General features: G+C 38.8%; 1 long non-coding RNA gene across 1 annotated transcript in view; it reads right to left on the reverse strand.

The window, feature by feature from the left end:
- Window positions 1-15,203, reverse strand: part of LOC140598992 (uncharacterized) — a 45,864-nt gene that overhangs the window by 13,837 nt on the left and 16,824 nt on the right. The window lies entirely within an intron of this gene.

Genomic DNA, 15,203 nt, shown 5'->3' on the forward strand with positions numbered 1-15,203 from the left:
AAATAGGCTTTAAAACAAGACTGCAGGGATCCCTGGGTGGCTCGGCGGTTTAGCATCAGCTTTTGGCCCAGGGCGTGATCCTGGAGTCCCTGGATCAAGTCCCATCGGGATCCCGACATGGAGCCTGCTTCTCCCTCTGCCTGTGTCTCTGCCTCTCTCTCTCTTTCTCTCTCTCACTCTCTCTCTCTCTCATGAATAAATAAATAAATAAATCTTTTTAAAAAAGAATAAAACAAAGACTGCAATGAGACAAAAGAATACTACCCAATGATAAAGGGAACAATCCAACAATTGTAAATATTTGTACACTCAGCATGGAAGCACCAAAATACATAAAGCAACTATTAACATACATAAAGAAATAAACTTATAGAATACAATTATAGTAGGGGACCTTAACACCCCACTTAAATCAATGGATAGATCATCCAGGTAGAAAATCAACAAAGAAACTGGCTTTGAATGACTCATTGGACCAGAGGTATTTTTGGGTAAATACTCAGTAGTGCAATTGTTGGATCATAGGGTATTTCTATTTTTATTTTTTTAGGAACTTCCATACTGTTTTCCACAGAGGCTGTACTAGTTTGCATTCCCACCAATAGTGCATGAGGTTTCCTTCTTTTTTTTTAAATTTTTTTAAAGATTTTATTTATTTATTCATGAGAGGCACAGAAAGAGAGAGAGAGAGAGAGAGAGATTGAGAGAGGCAGAGACACAGGCAGAGGGAGAAGCAGGCTTCCAGCAAAGAGCCTGATGCAGCAATCGATCCCAGGACCCCAGGATCCTGACCTGAGTTGAAGACAGACGCTCAACCACTGAGCAACCCAGGTGCCTGTTTTTCTTCTTTCTCCACATTCCCCCCAACTTGTTGTTTCTTGTGTTTTTTTTTTATTTTAGCCATTCCAGCAGGATGTTCTTCATGCCTCTTTTAGCTGTTTATTTATTATTCATAAGTCACACAAAATCATTTCTTACACAGTTCCACATGCCTAACACCATATATAGTCCCTGAAATAAAGGCTCTTTTGGGTCAGTGATAGCTTGTAGTGACTCCAAAGTCACTTAAGTCAGTGTTAACCCTGGCTTCAGAGAAAAATTGAGTTAGGAATTGATGGGCAAAAGTGTTCTGGAGCTGATGACCCAATACCCATTAAGCAGAGGTAATTATTATCAAGGGACAGTAGAGGACTTTCCAGAGGAAAAGAACAGCAGACAACATAAGGGAATGTGATATGTTGGCAGTTTTTATTGCAGGGGAGGTTTTAGTAAGGAGTAGTAAGAACAGACACTAGAATGGGGGCATACCACAGCCTCAGTGACAGGGCTTCAGGTTTGGAACTGATATGTGATAGACTAAGCAAGGTGAAAGCCAGAGGGGCAGGCCAAGACAGAAAACCAAGACAGAGTCTCCAGCTGAGCTGTGATGACAGACCTCTTGTTTCTTTAGCCATTTGTTCAAGAGTATTGAATATCTACTAGATATCAACTGTTTTTGGCATTGGAGATACATCAGTGAAAGAAACATGAAAAGCAAACTGCCTTCAGGGACTTTATATTACAGAGATTGAGACAGACATCAAAGAAAGTAAGTAAAAGTTATGCTTATCAGAAAGTGATAGGTGTTAAAGAGAAATTGATGAAGTTCACTGATGGTATTTACAATTATATAATTTTTTAGGAGTGGCAGGAGGCAATATGGTGGGAAAGTAGGGGTCCTCATTTCATCCGGTCCCCTTAATTTAGCTAGAAAACTACCAAACCACCCTTAACACCTATAAATTCAACCTGAGATGTAAGGAAAGAATGGCTGGAACCCTACAAATAGAAAACTAACTACTTTTTGCAAGGTAGGAGTGTGGAGAAGAGAAACAGAGGGGATATATCAAAATATAAATGGTGGGAGGAGGGAGCTTTTGTAACAAAGCTGCTGGAAAGGAGATTAAAATCAGGATCTTCAGAAATCTGCTCCATTGAGAGATGTCTCTGCCTTAAAGATGTTCAGGTGGTGAAGCAGGACACAATCCCAGGTGGACAAGTGGGGTCTCGATATTCTTGGAGGCACACAAAGAGCAGGGATGGGGAAATGGGTTGAGGTCAGCAAGCCCAAGAGCAGACGCCCAGCTTTTTTGGCCATAAACCAAGAATAGTGGCTGGATTGAGTGACTGATCTCCGTGTTAGGTTCCTGTAAAGGACTGAAACACAGTAACCCTCCACTTTCCTCCTGGAGAGGTGGAGCAGGTGCACACTCAATGGGGTGAATGCTTTCCACCCAGGACTCTGCGATGGACAAATGGGGCAACCCCCTGCTTCCTCCAGGAGGGCTGGAACAGGTACACACCCAAGAAAATAAAAGCTCTCCTTGATGGAGCCTTGAAAATTGGACAAATCAGTGTCCATCCACCTTCCCCTGAGGGAGGATCTGAGCAGGAAGGGAACATAAGGATCTGCAGAGTTTGGCATATGCTGAGATCGTTCAGCTTCAGGGCTAGAGATTGGTGTGCAGCCATTTTTATTTTCACCCTCTAAAGAGGCACAGAAAGCCATTAGTGAACAAAGTAATACACAGCAAACAGCTTCCACTGATCCCAGCTCCCGAGGCAAGGGGTGGTGCAACTTCACCCAGGCACAGACACCTGGGAATCAGGGCAGCAGGGCCCTCCCCCAAGAAGACCACCTGGAAGAACAGGGGAACATCAAGTTTACGGACCAAACAGCACCAGAAAACTGCAGGGATCAGGGGGAAATAATATAGAACTTGAGCCATTATTCACTGGAAAAATGACTAGAAGGAGGAATTCACAACAAAAGAAAGAACCAGAGGTAATCAGAGGTAATACTCTTTGCTCAGATCTAATGGATATGGGTTTAAGGTAAAATGTCAAAGATGAAATTCAGGACAAAAGTTATAAAGTTACCAGGTGGGCTTGAAAAAAGCATAAAAGACTCTAGAGAATCTAAGTGCAGAAACGATATCTAATCAGGCTGAGATTAAAAATGCTCTAAGTGAGATACAATCTAAATTGGATGTTCTAACAGAGTAAATGAGACAGAAGAGAGAATAAGTGACATAGAGGACAAGTTGAAGGAAAGGAAGGACGCTGAGGAAAAGAGAAAAACAACTAATAGCCCTAAGAGTTAAGTGACAGTTTGAAAAAAATCATCCAAACTATTGGAATTCCTGAGGTTTCCAGAAAGAAAGGACCAGAAGGTATATTTGAGCAAATCACATTTGAGAACTTCCCTAATCTAGAGAAAGAAACAGGTATTCATATCCAAGAGGTAGAGACAATCTGTCTCAAAAAAATCAACACTTTAACATATAATAGTGAAGCTTGAAAATTTCAGAGATAAAGAGAAAATCCTGAAAGCAGCATGACACAAGAGATTCCTAACAAACAGAGGAGATATATTAGATTAACAGCAGACCTATCCATAGAAAACTGGCATGTCAGAAAGGGCCAGTATTATATATTGAGAGTCCTAAATGAGAAAAACATGTAGCCAAGAGTACCTTATCCCACTGGGCTGTCATTCAGAATAGAAGGAGAGATAAAGAACTTTCAGGATAGACAGAAACTGAAAGAATATATGACCACCAAACCAGCTCTGCAAGAAATATTAAGGAGTACCCTGTAAAAGAAAGAGGGAGCCCAAAGAAACAATCCACAAAAACAGGGACTGAATAGGTAATACAAGGACACTAAATTCATATCTTTTCATAGAACATGAATGGGCTAAATGATCCCATGAAAAGACGCAGGGTTTCAGACTGGATAAAAGAGCAAGACCCATCTATATGCTGTCAACAAGAGACCCATTTTAGACCCCCAGAAACCTCCAGCCTGGAAATGAAGGGGTGGAGAACCATTTACCATTCAAATGGTCCTCAAAAGAAAGCTGGGGTAGCAATCCTCATATCAGAGAAGTTAAAGTTTATCCCAAAGACTGTAGTAAGATGAAGAGGGACACAATATCATATTTCAAGGACTGATCCAAGAAAATGATATAACCATGATAAATATTTGTGCTCCTAACTTTGGAACAGCGAATTATACCAACAAATTAATAATCAAAATTTAAAAATACATAAATAATAATACACTAATAGTAGGGGACTTCAACACTCCACTCACACCAATGGACCAATCATCCAAGCAGAAGATCAACAAGGAAACAAAGACTTTGAATGACACACTGGACTAGATGGACTCCACAGATATATACAGAACATTCCATCCTAATGCAACAGAATACATATTCCTCTCAAATGCACATGGAACTTTTTCCAGAATAGACCACATACTGGGTCACGAATCAGGTCTCAACAATTACCAAAAGACTGGAATTATCTCCTGCATATTTTCAGACCACAATGCTTTGAAACTCACACTCAATCACAAGAGGAAATTTGGAAGTAACTCAAACACGTGGAGTTTAAAGAGAATCCTACTAAAGAATGAATGGGTCAACCAGGAAATTAAAGAATGACTTAAAAGATTCATGGAAAAGAATGAAAATGAAAACACAGGTGTTCAAAACCTTTGGGATACATCAAAGGCAGTCCTAAGAGGGAGGTACATTGCAACTTAAGCCTCTCTGATAAAATAATTTAGAAAAATCTAAAATACACAAGTTAATCTTACACCTAAAGGAGCTGGAGAAAGAGCAGCAAATACAGTGTGCAGCATGCAGGAGAAGAGAAATAATAAAGGTTAGAGCAGCAATGAAAGAACTAGAAACCAGAAGAAAAGTAGAGTAGATCAATGAAACTAGGAGCTGGTTCTTTGGAAGAATTAATAAGATAGAAAACTGCTAGCCACACTTATCAAAAATAAAAGTGAAAGGACCTAAATTAACAAGATAATGAATGAAAGGGGAGCAATTATGACCAATACCAAAGAAATCTAAAGGATTTTTAAAATATTATGAGCAATTATATGTCAACAAATTAGGAAACTGGAAGAAATGGATGCAATCCTAGAAAATTATCAAAAGAAAAACAGGAAACAATAGAGAACCTGAAAAGACCAATAACCAGCAAGGAAATCGAAGCAGTCCTCAAAAATCCCCCAAGACACAAAAGTCCAGGGCCAGATGGCTTTCCACGGGAATTCTACCAAACATTTAAAGAAGAAGTAATACTTATTTTACTCAACCTGTTTCAAAAGATAGAAATAGGGGGAAAACTTTCCAATTTGTTTATGAAGCCAACATTACATTGATCCCAAAACCAGACAAAGACTCCATCAAAAAGGAGAATTACAGACCAATATCCCTGATCAACATGGATGTCAAAATACCCATGAAGATACTAACCAATAGGATCCAACAGTATATTAAAATAATTATTCACCACAACCAAGTGGGATTTATTCTTGGACTGCAAGGTGGTTGAACATTCACAAATTAATCAATGTGTTACATCACTTTAATAAAAAAGGACAAGAACCATATGATCTCCATTGATACAAAGTATTTAATAAAACAGAGCATCCTTTCTTGATTAAAACTCTTCAAAATGTAAAGATAGTGGGAACATACCTCAATAATATAGAAGCCATCTATGAAAAACCGAGACTATCATTCTCAGTGGGGAAACACTGGGAGCCTTTCCCCTAAGATCAGGAACATGACAGGGATGTCCACTCTCACCACTGCTATTCAACATAGTCCTAGAAGTCCTGGCCTCAGCAATCAGGCAACAAAAAGAAATAAAAGGCATTCAAATTGGCAAAGAAGTCAAACTCTCCCTCTTTGCAGATGACATGATACTGTACATAGAAACCCCAAAAGACTCCACCCCAAGATTGCTAGAACTCATACAGCAATTCAGATGTGGTAGGATACAAATTCAATGCACAGAATTGCATTTCTATACACTAGCAATGAAAGTAAAGAAAGAGAACTTAAGGAATTAATCCCATTTACAATTGCACCAAAACCCTTAAGAAACCTAGGAATAAACCTAACCAAAAAGGTAAAGGATATTTAGTCTAAAACTACAGAAGCATATGAAAGAAATTAAGGAAGATAAAGAGATGGAAAAACATTCCATGCTCATGATAGGAAGAATAAATATTGTGAAAATGTCCATGATACCCAGAGCAATCTACACATTCAGTGCAATCCCTACCAAAATGCCATGAACATTTTTCAGAGAGTTGGAACAAATAATGCTAACTTTTGTATGGAACCAGAAAAGACCCCAAAGAGCCAGAGGAATGTTGAAAAAGGAAATCAAAGCTTGGGACACCACAATGCCTGAATTTCAAGCTGTATTACTAGCTTTGATCATCAAGGCAGCATGGTTCTGGCACAAAAACAGACACACAGATTAAAAGAACAGAATAAAACACAGATTAAATACCCAGAAATGTAACCTCAACTCTATGGTCAATTAATCTTTGACAAAGCAGGCAAGAATATTCAATGTAAAAAAAGATAACTTCTTTAAAAAATGGTGTTTGGAAAATTGGATATCCAAATACAGAAGAATGAAACTAGATTATTGTCTTACACCATAAACAAATATTAACTCAAAATAGATGAAAGACCTAAATGTGATAAAGGAATCCATCAAAATCCTAGAGGAGAACACAGGCAGCAACCTTTTTGAACTTGGCCACAGCAACTTCTTGCAAAGTACATCCCCAAAGGCAAGGGAAAAAAAAGCAAAAATGAACTATTGGGGCTTCATTGAGATAAAAAAAAAAAAGCTTCAGCACAGCGATGGACAGTAAACAGTACTAAAAGGCATCCTATGAAATGGGAGAAGTTACTTGTAAATGACAGATAACGGGTAAATATCCAAAATTATTAAAAACTTATCAAATTGAGGAAGACACAAAGAGATGGAAAAATATTCCATGCTCATGGATTGGAAGAATTAATATTGTGAAAATGTCAATGCCACCCAGGGCAATGTACAAATTTAATGCAATCCCTATCAAAATACCATGGACTTTCTTTAGAGAGTTGGAACAAATCATCTTAAGATTTGTGTGGAATCAGAAAAGACCCCGAATAGCCAGGGGAATATTGAAAAAGAAAACCAGAGCCAGGGGCATCACAATGTCACATTTAAAGTTATACTACAAAGCTGTGACCATCAAGATACTGTGGTCCTGGCTCAAAAACAAACACATAGGTCAATGGAACAGAATAGAGAATCCAGAAATGGGCCCTCAACTCTATGGTCAACTAATATTCAACAAAGTGGGAAAGACCATCCACTGGAAAAAGGACAGTCTCTTCAATAAATGGTGCTAGGAAAATTGGACAGCCACGTGCAGAAGAATGAAACTAGACCATTCCATTGCACCAGACACAATGATAAACTCAAAATGGATGAAAGATCTCAATGTGAAACAAGAATCCATCAAAATCCTAGAGGAGAACACAGGCAACACCCTTTTTGAACTTGGCCACAGCAACTTCTAGCAAGATACATCTAGGAATGCAAGGGAAACAAAAGCAAAAAAGAACTATTGGGACTTCATCATATCCATAGATGTGGTCTATGGATAAAATGGGATATTCCTCAGCCATTATACCCTCCAGTTCCATCCACGACAAATACACACCATTTGCTTCGACATGGATGGAACTGGAGGGTATGATGTTGAGTGAAGTAAGTCAATCGAAGAACAAACATTATATGGTCTCATTCAGTTGGGGAATATAAAAAATAGTGAAAGGGAATAAAAGGGAAAGGAGAGAAAATGAGTGGGAAATATCAGGAAGGGAGACAGAACATGAGAGACTCCTAACTCTGGGAAACGAACAAGGGGTGGTGGAAGGGGAGGTGGGCAGGGGGTGGGGGTGACTGGGTGACGGGCACTGAGGTGGGCACTTGATGGGATGAGCACTGGGTGTTATACTATATGTTGGAAAATTGAACACCAATAAAAAAATAATAAAAAAAATACGAGATGTTAGATTTTAATAATGCCTCAGTGATTGGATCAGGGGAGGAAGGTGGCATGGGGGCAAGAAGAGATCTTGATACACGTGAAACAGGTAGACCTTTGTTGCCCAAGTTGTGAATTACAAACACTGAGCACATCAGTGGTCCTTTTTGCAACCTTGTGCTGTGGTCTTCAGAGGAGTGAGTTTGCTTCTGTTACTTGCATTTTATTTCTTGCAGACTGTTGCTCCTCATGCTGGAAGACCTTTGGAAGACAAGAATCCACACCGTGACTTAAGCCACACTAGTTTATTAGAAAATGAGAGCCTTCCATCACTGAGCAGCGTGGAGGATTCTTCTGGTACTGTAAGGTGACTTGTGCTTTCCTAGTCCTTCCCTGGCTACGCCACATCTTCCTACGTCTTTGTGTCAGGAGTTGCTTTGCCAGCTTTTGGTTTCTTTGTCTTCTCCTTTACCTGCTCCCTACCAGCCCTCCGATGGCCACTTCTGTTGAGTGATGGAACTTTTCAAAATTTAATTTAATATGAAACCTGATGTGATTATGCTCATCCCCCAGTTTATTATCATTAGGACAGAGTATAAAGCACTATCTTAAAAATTTGGGGGAACATGTTCTGTCTCCCTTTCTGATATTTCCCAATCATTTTTTCTCCTTTCCCCTTTATTCCCTTTCACTATTTTTTATATTCCCCAACTGAATGAGACCATATAATGTTTGTCCTTCTCCGATTGACTTATTTCACTCAACATAATACCCTCCAGTTCCATCCACGTCAAAACAAATGGTGGATGAGAGACTCCTAAGTCTGGGAAACGAACTAGGGGTGGTGGAAGGTGAGGTGGTCAGGGGGTGGGGGTGACTGGGTGACGGGCCCTGAGGGGGGCACTTGATGGGATGAGCACTGGCTGTTATTCTATATGTTGGCAAATTGAACTCCAGTAAAAAAAATTGGGGGGGGACAGTGAAATATTTAGCCTCTGAAAGTTCTGCCAAGTAAGAAAAGAGACGCACAGCTAAGCTTCTGACTACATCAGGTGTATCTCCACAGTGCAAATTGTGCAGGAATCATAGGAGGGTGACAAGTTAGTTTTGATTGCAGAAGATATCTGTGAAGCTTTATTAAAACGGGATGCAATTTTTCCTTTTTTCTTGGAAAGACCCATGATAGGCCTTAACATATATTTAGGAAGAGAAGTGTATTTCAGGACTTCTGTAAAGGCCCTGGGGTGGAGGCATTTGAGGCCATAATTGGAGGATAGGCAAACTCTTGTGGTTTTGTGGGGCATGTTTACAGCACCTGTGGGAGGCTATTTTGGGAAATAAACTCAGAAGAGTAGGAGGGACCAAATTAGTTACAGCTTGGAAGGCCAGGCTGATGAGCTGAGTGGGATAAATAAAAATTTTAAATTCAGGATAGGTTTTGCTGCCAAAATTTGGAGTTATGTTTGGATTATGGAATTGTGAATAAGGAAACAGTGAATTCATACAGCTCTTTGTTTTAGTAGGCTAGGTTTTTAGAGGTGAAATACCCTTAAGTAAAAATTATGAGCTTTTTTTTGGAAATTTTCTTTTTTTTAATTTTTTAAAAAATATTCACTCATGAGAGAGGGGGGGGGCAGTATCACAGGCAGAGGGAGAAGCAGGCTCCATGAAGAGAGCCTGATGTGGGACTCGATCCTGGGTCTCCAGGATCACACCCTGGGCCGAAGGCAGGTGTTAAACAGCTGAGCCACCCGGGCTGCCCAATTATGAGCATTTTTAAGGCTCTTAATGCTGACTGCAAAATTATCCTCTTGAAAAGGCAGTGACAAGTTAAATTACTGTTCCTAGAGATTGAGTTCTGGTTTTATCCTGGCTTTGCTCGACTGGGTGTTAGAACATTAAAAACCACTGCTAGGTTTTGTTTATTTATAACTTTTTGGTTTTGATGGGGGTTGAATAATTTTTATTCATATCTATTGGTATTCAACTTGCTACATATTTTTTCCTTAGTTGCTTCTTTCTCAATATCAGATATTGTTTGAAGTTTCATTTTATACTTAATCATTAATTCACCAAGAATATATTTTTAATTCTCCTGTGACAGGCTTATCTGTCCGTTTTGGATAATTACCCATTGCACACTATTTTCTGAAGAACCTACAGTTTTCCCACTGATCTTTGATGCCACATTTATTCTAACTTTTGCCATGTGCCAGTATTTTTTTCTGTGCTATGCTCTCAAAGAAGATTAAATGGTTTGTATTAGAAGGCCCGTAATGATTTATAGACTGAAATTATAGTTTTTTCATTACAGATGTTAAAATTACATGAACCCTTGACTCATGTTTTATCAATCATTTAAAAAATTTTAATTCCAGTATAGTTAACGTCCAGTGTTATATTAGTTTCAGGTGTGCAATAGACTGATTCATCAGTTTTGTACCTTACTCCGTGTTTATCAGGTGAAGTTTATCACCTCTTTCACCCATTTCCACCTCCCTTCCCTCTGGTAACTATCAGTTTGTTCTCTGTAGTTAAAAGTCTATTTCTCAATTTGTCACCCTTTCTGTTTTTTTTCCCCTTAGCTTGTTTGTTTTGCAAACAAGTGGAAGTTCACATAGAAGTGGAGTTATATGGTAATTCTTTCTGTGACTGCCTTATTTCGCTTAGCATAATAGTTTCTAGCTCCAACGATGTTGTTCCAAATGGCAACATTTTATACTTTTTTTTTTTTTTTACATTTTTAAAACTTTTTAAAAGATTTTTATTATTTGGGAGAAAAAGAGGCAGCACAACACGGGGGGGAGGGATAGAGGGAGCAGGGACCCAGCCCGATCAGGACCTGAGCTGAAGGCAGATGCTTAACTCCCTGAGCCACCCACATGGCCCAATATTTTATTCTCTTTTATGGCTGAGTAATATTCCTGTGTGTGTGCACATGCGCCACATCTTCAGTATCCGTTCATCAACGGATAGACACTTGGGCTACTTCCATAGTTAGGCTATTGTAAATAATGAGGCAGTAAACATAGTCATGCATATAGCCTTTTGAATTAGTGCTTTTGTATCTTTTGGGGTTTTTTTGGATTGGGTTAATTAAATTTCATTCTTATTTTTTAATTAAAATTTTTAAAATTTAAGTTAAATTAACATAATGTATTATTAGTTTCAGAGATGGAGTTCAGCAGTTCATCAGTCTTCCCAGTACTCATTACATCACATGCTCTTCTTAAAGTCCATCACCCAGTTACTGTATTGCCCCACCCCCCTCCCCTCCTCAGTTTGTTTCCTATGATTCTCTTATGGTTTGTCTCCCTCTCTGATTTGGTCTTGTTTTATTTTTTCCTCTCTTCCCTTATGATACTCTGTTTTGTTTCTTAAATTCCACATGTGAGTGAGATCATATGATAATTGTATTTCTTTGATTGACTTATTTCACTCAGCATAATAGCATCTAGTTCCATCCATGTCTTTGCAAATGGCAAGATTTCATTTTTTTTGTTGATGGCTGAGCAGTATTTCTTTGTATATATATTCTACATCTTTATCCATTCATCTGTTGATGAACATCTGGGCTTTTTCCACAGTTTGGCTATTGTGGACATTGATGCTATAAACACTGGGGGTGCAGGTGCCCCTTTGGATCACTATACTTTTATCTTTGGGTTAAATACCTAGTAGTGCAATGATGGGGTCATAGGGTAGCTCTTTTCAACTTTTTGAGGAATCTCTATCCTGCTTTCCAGAGTGGCTGCACCAGTTCACATTCCCACCAATGGTGCAAGAGGGTTCCCCTTTCTCCACATCCTCTCCAACATTTGCTGTTTCCTGACTTGTTAATTTTAGCCATTCTGACTGGTGTGAGGTGGGATCTCATCGTGGTTTTGATTTGTATTTTCCTAATACCGAGTGATATTGAGCATTTTTTCATGTGTCTGTTGGCCATTTGTCTGTTGTCTTTGTTCATGTTTTCTACCCATTTCTCAATTGGATTATTTGTTCTTTGGGTGTTGAGTTTGATAAGTTCTTTATAGATTTTGGATACTCGCCCTTTATCTGATGAGACACTTGCAAATATCTTCTCCCATTCTTTCAGTGGCTTTTAGTTTTTTATCTTGATAGTTGATTTTGCCTTTGTTTCCCTTGTCTATGGAGATATATCTAGCAAGAAGTTGCTGCCTGCATTCTCTAGTATTTTGATGGATTCCCGTCTCTCATCAATTTTGAACCTATTTTTGTGTACAGTGAAAGAAAGTGGTCCAGTGTCATTCTTCTGCATGTGGCTGCCCAATTTTCCCAACACCATTTGTTGAAGAGGTTGTCTTTTTTCCATGAGATATTTTTTGCTGCTTTGTCAAAGATGAATTGACCATAAGGTTGAGGGTCCATTTCTAGGTTCTCTCTTCGGTTCCATTGATCTTTGCGTCTGTTGTTGTGCCAGGACCACACTGTCTTGATGACCACAGCTTTGTAGTACAGCTTGAAGTCTGGAATTGTGATGCCCCCAGCTTTGGTTTTCTTCTTCAATATTCCTTTGACTATTTGGGGTCTTTTCTATTTCCATACAAATTTTAGGATTATTTGTTCCAGCTCTGTGAAAAAAGTTGATGGTAATTTGATAGGGATTGCATTGAATATATAGATTGCTCTCAGTAGCATAGACATTTTAACAATCTTTGTTCTCTAATCCATGAACATGGAATGTTTTTCCATTGTTTGTGTCTCTTCCTCAATTTCTTGCATGAGTGTTCTATAGTTTCCTGAATACGGATCCTTTGCTTCTTTGGTTAGGTTTACTCATAGGTATCTTATGGTTTTGGGTGCAATTGTAAATGGATCAACTCTTTAATTTCTGTCTCATTTTCAGTGTATAGAAATGCAACTGATTTCTGTGCATTGATTTTATAACCTACCACTTTGCTGAATTCCTGTAGGACTTCTAGCAGTTTGGGGGTGGAGTCTTTTGGGTTTTCCACGTAGAATATTATGTCCTATGCAAAGAGGGAAGGTGACTTCTTTGTCGATTTGGGTGCCTTTTATTTCTTTTTGTTGTCTGATTGCTGAGCCTAGGACTTCTTGTAATACGTTGAACAATGTGGTGAGAGTGGGCATCCCTGTTATGTTCTGATCTTAGGGGAAAAGCTCTCAGTTTTTCTCCATTGAGAATGATCTCCCCTGTGGACTTTTCCTTGGTGGCTTTTATGATACTGTGATATTTTCCCTCTATCACTACACTGTGGAGTTTTAATCAAGAAAAGATGTTGTACTTTGTCACATGCTTTTTCTGAATTTATTGAGAGGATCATATGGTTTTTATTCTTTGTTTTACTAATGTGATCTATCACGTTGATTGATTTTCAGATGTTGAACCACCTTGCAGCCCAGGAATAAATCCCACTTGGTTGTGATGATTAATCCTTTTCATGTCCTGTTCGATCCTATTGGTTGGTGTCTTGGTGAGAATTTTTGCATCCATGTTCTTCAGGGATATTAGTCTGTAATTCTCCTTTTTGTGGGGTCTTTGTCTGGTTTTGGGAGCAAGGTGATGCTGGCCTCATAGAGTTTGGAACTTTTCCTTCCATTTCTATTTTCAAAAACAAATTCAGAAGATTAGGTATTATTTCCTCTTTAGATGTTTGGTGGAATTCCCCTGGGAAGCCATCTGGCACTGGACTCTTGTTTGTTGGTTGATTTTCGATGACTGCTTTAATTTCTTTGCTGGTTATGGGTCTGTTCAGGTGTTCTTTTTCTTCTGGTTTCAGTTTTGGTAGTTTGTTTCTAGGAATGCATCCATTTCTTCCAGATTGCCTACTTTCTTGGCATCTAGTTGCTCATAATATGTTCTTTTAGAATTGTATGTATTTCTTTGTTTGTTTGTGACCTTTCCTCTCTTTCATTATTTTACTTATTTGGGTCCTTTCCCTTTTCTTTTTGATAAGTCTGGCCAGGGGGTTATCGATCTTATTCTTTTCAAGCTCCCAGTTTTGTGATCTCTTCTACAGTTCTTTTGGTTTCTGTTTCATTGATTTCTGCTCTAATCTTTATTTATCTTCTCTTGCTGGATTTAAGTTTTATTTGCTGTTCTTCTTTAAAAAATTTATTTTTTATTGGTGTTCAATTTGCCGACATATAGAATTACACCCACTGCTCATCCCGTCAAGTGCCCCCCTCAGTGCCCGTCACCCAGTCACCCCCACCCCCCGCCCACCTCCCCTTCCACCACCCGTAGTTCGTTTCCCAGAGTTAGGAGAAGGGCAAGATTTATTTGCTGTTCTTTCTCCACCTCCTTTAGGTATAAGGTTAGGTGGTATATTTGACCTTTCTCGTTTCTTGAGAAAGGCTTATATTGCCTTTGCAATTGCCTTCTTAGATTGCCTTTTCTGCAACCTGAAGGTATTTAACAGTTGTATTGCCTTTTTCATTTGCTTCCATTAATTTTTAAAATTCTTAATTTCCTGGTTGACCCATTTGCCCTTTAGCCTCCATGTATTTGAGTGCTTTTCAAATTTCCTCTTCTGGATGAGTTGTTTCAAAGCACTGTGGTCTGAAAATATTCAGGGATTGATCCCAATCTTTTGGTACCAGTTGAGATCTGATTTTGATCCAGTATGTGATCTATTCTAGGGAATATTCTATGTACACTTGAGAAGAGTGTATATTCTGTTGCTTTATGATGGAATGCTCTGAATGTATCTGTGAAGTCCATCTGGTCCATTGTGTCATTCAAATCCCTTGTTTATCATCTTCTTAGGTGGCCTGTCCACTGAAGTAATGGGGTATTAAAGTCCCCTACTATTGTATTATCAATGTGTTTCTTTAATTTTAATTTGTTTATATAATTGGCTGCTCCATGTTAGGGGCATAAATATTTATAATTGTTAAGTCTTCTTGTTGGATAGACCCTTTAAGTATGATATAGCATCCTTCCTCCTCTCTTATTACAGTCTTTGGCTTAAAATCTAATTTGATATAAGGATTGCTACTCTAGGCCTCTTTCTTTCTTTCTTTTTTCTTTCTTTCTTTCTTTTTTCTTTCTTTTCTTTCTTTCTTTCTTTCTTTCTTTCTTTCTTTCTTCTTTCTTTCTTCCTTTCTTCTTTCTTGATTTTATTTATTTATTCATGAGAGATACAGAAAGGGAGAGGGAGAGGGAGAGAGAGAGGAGAGAGAGGGAGAGGCAGAGACACAGGCAGAGGGAGAAGCAGGTTCCATGCAGGATCCCAATGTGGAACTTGATCCCAGGACCCCAGGATCACACCCAGGCCAAAGGCAGGCGCCAAACCACTGAGCCA

This window comes from Vulpes vulpes, chromosome 5 (assembly GCF_048418805.1).
Source record: "Vulpes vulpes isolate BD-2025 chromosome 5, VulVul3, whole genome shotgun sequence".
NCBI classification, from domain to species: domain Eukaryota; kingdom Metazoa; phylum Chordata; class Mammalia; order Carnivora; family Canidae; genus Vulpes; species Vulpes vulpes.